Here is an 8,775-nt window from a genome sequence, read left to right on the forward strand (position 1 = left end):
ACATCAGTCAGGAAGTTAAAGCTTGGTCGCAAATGGGTCTTCCAAATGGACAATGACCCCCAAGCATACTTCCAAAGTTGTGGCAAAATGGCTTAAGGACAACGAAGTCAAGGTATTGGAATGGCCATCACAAAGCCCTAACCTCAATCCCATGGAAATTTGTGGGCAGAACTGAAAAAGCGTGTGTGAGCAAGGAGGCCTACAAACCTGACACAGTTACACCAGCTCTGTCAGGAGGAATGGACCAAAATTCACCCAACAATTTAAAGGCAATGCTACCAAATACTAATTGAGTGTATGTAAACTTCTGACCCACTGGGAATGTCATGAAAGAAATGAACGCTGAAATAAATCATTCTCTCTACTATTATTCTGACATTTCACATTCTTAAAATAAAGTGGTGATTCTAACTGACCTAAGACAGGGAATTGTTACTAGGATTAAAATGTCAGGAATTGTGAAAAAAACTGAGTTTAAATGTATTTGGCTGAGGTGTATATAAACTTCCTGACTTCAAACTGTACATCGACAAAGACACGCACACCTTCATGTTCTGCTCTTAAGTAAGCAGACAGGGCCTAGTGAATAAAATAGTAAATCAGCGATGTAGGCTCACATTTTGTCACAGAGTGAAGAGAGGTAACAGAGGACTGACGGGGAGTACTGGGCACTGAGCTGCAATAGCCTCACCACTAACATGCAAAGGACCCATTACAGTAAGTGGACATTTTGTTTGAGACCACTTACCTTAGCAGGCTAATATGATCTCATGTAGATCAAACTCAAATACACACAATTTCACAAACACTTTTAACCAAAGCGACTTACAGTCATGAATGCATACATTTCACGTATGGGTGGTCCCGGTTCCCACTATGCGGGCATCGCAAGTGCCATGCTCTACCAACTGAGCCACAGAGGACCGTATTATGCATGACTCCAGAGGACACAGCGAGACAGTGGAAGGACAGGTGGCTGTGAATAATCAGGAGGCTTAAAGTGACACCTCCCAATATGGCCGACACAAAGGGAGATGAACTGTGACTGTTGGGAGGGCAGAGAGATGACACCTTGTAACCCCAGAGACTCTGAACAGTTTTGCTGCAGTATTTGCAACCTAAACTCAGAAGCCTTCAAAATGTACCTTAAAACCTTTTAACATTTGAACCATTTAACCTTTTACTGCAAGGGGCTAAATCAGGGTCACACGGCGTGATTCTTGGTGGTCTTAAACACATCTACTTTGAAACAAAAGTATACACCTCACACACATGGTTATGGGCTTAAAAAAATACACCTGACACCTGTACCCTGTCAGATATAGAGTTGAAATGTATAACATTTTGAGTTTGCGTCCCAATATTACACTGTATACATCACAGAAGACTAAAATATGACAAAACTGTTTGACATAGAAACACTGGATTTTCATCACAAAAAAAAGAATGATGAATTATGGAATTATGAAAAATATGAATAACATTCCAGCCATCAGGCCAAGAGGGCGATTTTTGTCATTGACGGCAGGAAAGGGTTACACACCCTCAGAAGGTTTTGATTGTCTCAGGGACCCACATGAAAAGTTGTAATGATAAATCTAGCTGTATGATAGATTTAGAGTCCTCCTGCAGATATGAAATTCATTCCATTCAAGAAATTCACAGTGATTGATGTTTTCGACACAAACATGCAACTGAGTGAGCCATCTTCAGTATTCATAAAGAAGCCTATGCATGAGGAAATCTAAGTCTATTCAGGAAGAGTATTGACGTTTTCTTCTTCTATTCTTCTAAGTGGTTTGTCTGTCTGTCCCAGTGAGTGATGAGTGAGTGAGGGGTGTCCTGATGTTGAATAACTCTGTCAGAGAGTGATGGTGCCATGATGCCCAAGGAAGGAAAACGACGACAGATGGTAGAAATAGAGAAAGTAGAAATAAGCTTCCGATAGGAAATGGAGCATAAAGCAATGTGTTATAGAGGGCAGATTATGGAGACAGTGATGTTAATTTGGGATAGATAGCATGTAGCTCTACTAATCAACAACAGTGTGGGCTGATAAGGGAGGGAGGAAGAACTCCACCACTGTCTCTTTTACTCATTTCAGACAGAAGATGTGGTATATTACATGTAATAAAACATATAAGGAAATATTTATATGACCCCCTTTTAAATATCCCCTTTTTTTACTACTTATGTGCAGGTAGACATACCCCTTTTATACAGATCAGTGGTTAACTGGCAAATTGGAAGGGTGGGGGCTGTTGTTAAACCATGGGGGCTGTTTGCATTTAAAATTAGGGAGGTGTTAAACAATGGAAGTGGTAATGAATTGACCTGCAAAAAAGCAGAGAATCATTCACACAGACTCAATAGCTGTACTTTGGTTACATGGTCCGTGAAAATGCAGGAATCATGAGTAGGTCTTTAGGTGGTTTTTAATTTGCCATGTTTCTCACCCACTACCCCTTTCAGATATACAAAAAGGCTGGTATAAAAAAGCAGGCATGGTAAATTAGTTGGATTTTGGTCTGTGTATGAAAGGGATCTCTCTCTTGCTCTTTCTCTCCTGTACGTACTGTATGTTCCAGTACCAAATTGCAACCTATTCCCTATATAGTGCACTACATTTGACATGGTAGTGCAATATGTAGAGAATAGAGTGCCATTTGGGACGCAATGTAATGTATCCCAGTCCCACTGCCGGCAGGTCACATAACCGCTGGCAGTGACAACCCTCACTAAGCCAAAGACACTGAATTAACGTACACTTCTAAATCTCTCTGACGTCACAGAGCCCTGTTATTGATGGCCAGCTGGACCTCCATGACTTTTATATTTGTGATTCTTGAAAGTAGCCACCCTTTGCCTTAATGACAGCTTTGCACACTCTTGGCATTCTCTCAACCAGCTTCATGAGGTAGTCACCTGGAATGCATTTCAATTAACAGCTGTACCTTGTTAAAAGTTAATTTGTGGAATTTCTTTCCTTCTTAATGCGTTTGAGCTAATCAGTTGTGTTGTGACAAGGTGTCACGATCGTCGTCAGGGAAATGACCGGACCAAGGTGCAGCGTGGTTAGCGTACATTTTTCTTTATTATAAATGTCGCCAACAAAACAAGAAACAACAAAAACGAACATGAAGCTTACCAGGGCTATACAGACTCGTTGCAGGCCCCGGACTGGGGACCGTCGCTGGAGGCTCCGGACTGGGGACCGTCGCTGGATGCTCCGGACTGGGGACCGTCGCTGGATGCTCCGGACTGGGGGCCGTCGTTGGAGGCTCCGGACTGGGAACTGTCGCCGGAGGCTCCGGACTGGGAACTGTCGCCGGAAGCTCCGGACTGGGAACTGTCGCCGGAAGCTCCGGACTGGGAACTGTCGCCGGAAGCTCCGGGCTGGGAACTGTCGCCGGAAGCTCTGGACTGGGAACTGTCGCCGGAAGCTCAGGACTGGGAACTGTCGCCGGAAGCTCTGGACTGGGAACAGTCGCCGGAAGCTCTGGACTGGGAACTGTCACCGGAAGCTCTGGACTGGTAACTGTCACCGGAAGCTCTGGACTGTGGAGACGCACTGGAGGCTTGATGCGTGGGACCGGTACCGGTCTCACCGGACTGTGGAGACGCACTGGAGGCTTGATGCGTGGGACCGGTACCGGTCTCACAGGACTGAGGAGACGTATGGGAAGCCTGGTGCATGAAGCTGCCACAGGGCTTACCAGGCTGGGGAGACATACCGGAGGCCTGGTACGTGGAACCGGAACAGGTCTCACCGGACTGGGGAGATGCACTGGAAGCCTCGTGCGTGGAGCAGGCACCGGATACACTGGGCCGTGGAGGCGCACTGGAGGTATCGAGCGTAGAGTCGGCACAACCCGTCCTGGCTGGATGGTTACTTTCGCCCGGCAAATGCGGGGCGCTGGCACAGGACGCACTGGGCTGTGCAGACTCACCGGAGACACAGTGCGCAGAGCCGGCGCAGGATATCCTGGGCCGAAGAGACACAGTGGAGGCCAGGCGCGCTGAGCCGGCACCATCCGTCCTGGCTGGAGGCCCACTCTAGCCCGTCCAATGCGGGGAGCTGGAATGTAGCGCACCGGGCTGTGCACGCGCACTGGAGACACCGTGCGCTTTACCGCATAACACGGTGCCTGACCAGTACCACGCTCCTTGCCGTGAGCACGGGGAGTTAGCTCCGCCAACCTCCCCGTGTGCCCCCCCCCCCCCCCAATTTTTTGGGAGTGGCTTCCCGGTCTTCCTTGCCAGCCTTGACCCTATGTAACGCTGGTCCCCTTGACTAGCTGCTTCCGCCCTCCTCGCTGCTTCCACCTAATCCCACGGCAGGCGATCCTTTCCAGCCAGGATCCCTCCCACGTCCAGGATCCTTTTCCTTCCAGAATGTATTCCCATGTCCACTCTGTCTGCTCCTCCTGGCCACGCCGCTTGGTCCGTTTGTGGTGGGTAGTTCTGTCACGATCGTCGTCAGGGAAATGACCGGACCAAGGTGCAGCGTGGTGAGCGTACATTTTTCTTTATTATAAATGTCGCCAACAAAACAAGAAACAACAAAAACGAACGTGAAGCTTACTAGGGCTATACAGGCCACTAACAAAGACAACTACCCACAAAATACAAAAGGACAAAAGGCTGCCTAAGTATGATTCCCCATCAGAGACAACGATAGACAGCTGTCCCTGATTGAGAACCATACCCGGCCAAAACATAGAAACACAGAACTTAGAGTTTCCCACCCGAGTCACACCCTGACCAACCAAACATAGAGAATAAAAAGATCTCTACGGTCAGGGCGTGACACAAGGTAGGGTTGGTTTACAGAAGATAGCCCTATTTGGTAAACGACCAAGTCCATATTATGGCAAGCACAGCTCAAATAAGGGAAACTTTCAAAGTTTCTTCAAGTGCAGTTGCAAAAACCATCAAGCGCCATGATGAAACTGGCTCTCATGAGGACCGCCACAGGAAATGAAGACCCAGAGTTACATCTGCTGCATCTCAATATCAACTGTTCAAAGGTAACTGCGTGAACCAGGCCTTCATGATCGAATTGCTGCAAAGAAACCACTACTAAAGGACACCAATAAGAAGAGGAGACTTGCTTGGCCCCAAAAAACATGAGCAATGGACATCAGACCGGTGGAAATCTGTCCTTTGCTCTGATGAGTCCAAATTTGACATTTTTGGTTCCAACTGCCATGTCTTTGAGAGACGCAGAGTAGGTGAACGGATGATCTCTGCATGTGTGGTTCCCTGCATGGAGGAGGAGGTGTGATGGTGTGGGGGAGCTTTGCTGGTGACACTGTCAGTGATTTATTTAGAATTGAAGGCAGACTTAACCAGCATGGTGTCACGACTTCCGCCGAGGTCGGTCCCTCTCCTTGTTCGGGCGGCGTTCGGCGGTCGATGTCACCGGTCTTCTAGCCATCGCCGATCCACCTTTCATATTCCATTTGTTTTGTCTTCTTTTCCCGCACACCTGGTTTGCATTCCCTCATTACTCGTCTTGCATATAACCCTCTGTTTCCCCTGCATGTCTGTGTGTGGAATTATTATGTGTAAATGTATGTGTACTCCAGGCTGGTTTGCGCCGGGTTATTGTAACCCGTGTGTGTTTAGTTTTCTGAGTGCCGTGTGTTGTTCGCCTCAATAAAGGGCTCCGTTTGGTACGCATTTCTGCTCTCCTGCGCCTGACTTCCCTGCAGCCAGTTACGCACTCCTTTACACATGGCTACCAAAGCATTCTGCAGTGATACGCCATCGCATCTGCTTTGACCTTAATGGGACTATCCAATGCTGCCAGCAAACACACTACATTAATTGCACTGTAACGATGAGCACCAATACATTTTATCTATAATTTCTCTTCGTTATTTCTCTTCATATGATTTGCCAGTAGATTGTCAACTTGATTCATGATGATGACTGCCAGCTAAGATTTTGAAAGTATGATGTTGATATGATTAGTCCAATCAAAGCTACTGTACATATAACGTGATTGGACTTCATTTTATCTGTGACCAATGTCCTTGAGTCTTCTTGGATGAACACTTCTAATGTAACTCTATGGCAGCACATAAGGGGCTAGAATTTCCAATGTCTACCCTTATACTTGGCGGTGACGTAGTGTCCCCATGAGAGAGAGAAAACTGAGCCAATCACGGCGCAACACTCCGTATTTTCTGCTGGCTTGCCCCACCACTACAGAAAGCGCTGAGCTAGGCTGAAACACCTGCATTTTGGAGCTGCCTTACTCAAGAAAACAAAAAGGAGACCATGTTTGCATGTGGGTTTATTAACTCAATCATATATATATTTTTTTTTACATTGTTTTTTTTACATTGCAAACTGACATGTGACACGGACTATCAATGCTCAAATAAAAATTTGAGGCTCAAAACGCCCTGAGTGACGGGTCGCCACTGGGACTATCATTTGTTTTTCAACAGAAATCAACACCATTCTGTATACATCTGGCCCTTCTTTGGACACTGTGCTAACAAACCTCCAACCGAGCATCAGCGCCATACAACACTCCTTCCGTGGCATCCAACTGCTTTTAAATGCAAGTAAAACTAAGTGCATGCTCTTCAACCGACTACTCTGGACGGTTCTGACTTAGAATATGTGGACAACTACAAATACCTAGGTGTCTGGTTAGACTGTAAACTTTCCTTCCAGACTCACATTAAGCATCTCCAATCCAAAATTAAATCTAGAATCGGCTTCCTATTTCGCAACAAAGTCTCCTTCACTCATGCTGCCAAACATACCCTCGTAAAACTGACTATACTTCCAATCCTCGACTTCGGCGATGTCATTTACAAAATAGCCTCCAACACTCTACTCAGCAAACTGGATGTAGTCTATCACAGTGCCATCTGTTTTGTCACCAAAGCCCCATATACTACCCACCACTGCGACCTGTATGCTCTTGTTGGCTGGCCCTCACTACATATTCGTCACCAAACCCACTGGCTCCAGGTCATCTATAAGTCTTTGCTAGGTAATGCCCCACCTTATCTCAGCTCACTGGTCACCATAGCAACACCCACCTGTAGCACGCGCTCCAGCAGGTATATTTCACTGGTCATCCCCAAAGCCAACACTTTCTTTGGCCGCCTTTCCTTCCAGTTCTCTGCTGCCAATGACTGGAACGAATTGCAAAAATCACTGAAGCTGGAGTCTTATATCTCCCTCTCAAACTTTAAGCATCAGCTGCCAGAGCAGCTTACCGATCACTGTACCTGTACACAGCCAATCTGTAAATAGCACACCCAGCTACCTCATCCCCATATTATTACTTACCTTCTTGCTCTTTTGCACCCCAGTATCTCTACTTGCACATCATCATCTGCACATCTAACACTCCAGTGTTAATGCTAAATTGTAATTATTTTGCCTCTATGGCCTATTTATTGCCTTACCTCCCTACTCTTCTAGATTTGCACACACTGTACATAGACTTTTCTATTGTTATTGACTGTACGTTTGTTAATGTGTAACTCTGTGTTGCTGTTTTTTAGGCCAGTTGAGAACAAGTTCTCATTTACAACTGCAACCTGGCCAAGATAAAGCAAAGCAGTGCGACAGTAGACAACACATGGGATACGTGGGATAAACAAAAGTACAGTCAATAACACAATAGAAAAATGTACATACAATATGTGCAAATGGAGTAAGGAGGTGAGGCAATAAATAGGCCATAGTAGCGAAATAATTACAATTTAGCAAATTAACACTGGAGTGATAGATGTGCAGATGATGATGTGTAAGTGTTACGCACACCTCTAAGAAGAGGGAACGCAACACCCTGCTACAACTCAACTCCCCGTGAAGTGAAAGAGGTATGGGACTGTAGGTGTGAGAAAGGACGACAAAGGCAGAATTGACCGCTTACTAGGATTTATTTCCTTTACACGGTAATATGGGGAAAAGGGGCTGGAAGGAACCAAAGCAAAGAAAGTAAATATCAAAGCTCCCTCTCTCCTATCTAACCTGCCTACCCACTACTTACCTAACTTAGCACCACCTGGTGCACTAACCAAAATACAGGGGGTGGTCCGTCCAGGTCTTACCTAGTGTGCCTAGACAGTGAATATACTACTGTGTGTATTAGTTCCTGACTTCCCTGAAAAGTTGCATATCGCGGGGACTATTCGATGCTAGTGCAGTCCGCCACAGGATGTTTTTGTGCTGTCAGGTCTGTCAGGTCTGGAGTGAACCAAGGGCTATATCTGTTCTTAGTTCTACATTTTTTGAAAGGGGCATGCTTATTTAACATGGTGAGGAAATTACTTTTAAAGAACAACCAGGCATCCTCTACTGACAGGATGAGGTTCATATCCTTCCAGGATACCCGGGCCAGGTCGATTAGAAATGCCTGCTCGCAGAAGTGTTTTAGGGAGCGTTTGACAGTGATGAGGGGTGGTTGTTTGACCTCGGACCCATAAAGGATGCAGGCAATGAGGCAGTGATCGCTGAGATCCTGATTGAAAACAGCAGAGGTGTATTTGGAGGGCAAGTTGGTCAGGATAATATCTATGAGGGTGTCAATGTTTACGGATTTAGGGTTGTGCCTGGTGGGTTCCTTGATAATTTGTGTGAGATTGAGGGCATCAAGCTTAGATAGTAGGATGGCCGGGGTGTTAAGCATGTCCCAGTTTAGGTCACCTAACAGAACAAACTCCGAAGATAGACAGGGGGCAACCAATTCACATATGGTCTCCAGGGCACAGCTGGGAAATGAGGAGGGTCTATAAC

Source organism: Salvelinus alpinus, chromosome 17 (genome assembly GCF_045679555.1).
Source record: "Salvelinus alpinus chromosome 17, SLU_Salpinus.1, whole genome shotgun sequence".
NCBI lineage: Eukaryota > Metazoa > Chordata > Actinopteri > Salmoniformes > Salmonidae > Salvelinus > Salvelinus alpinus.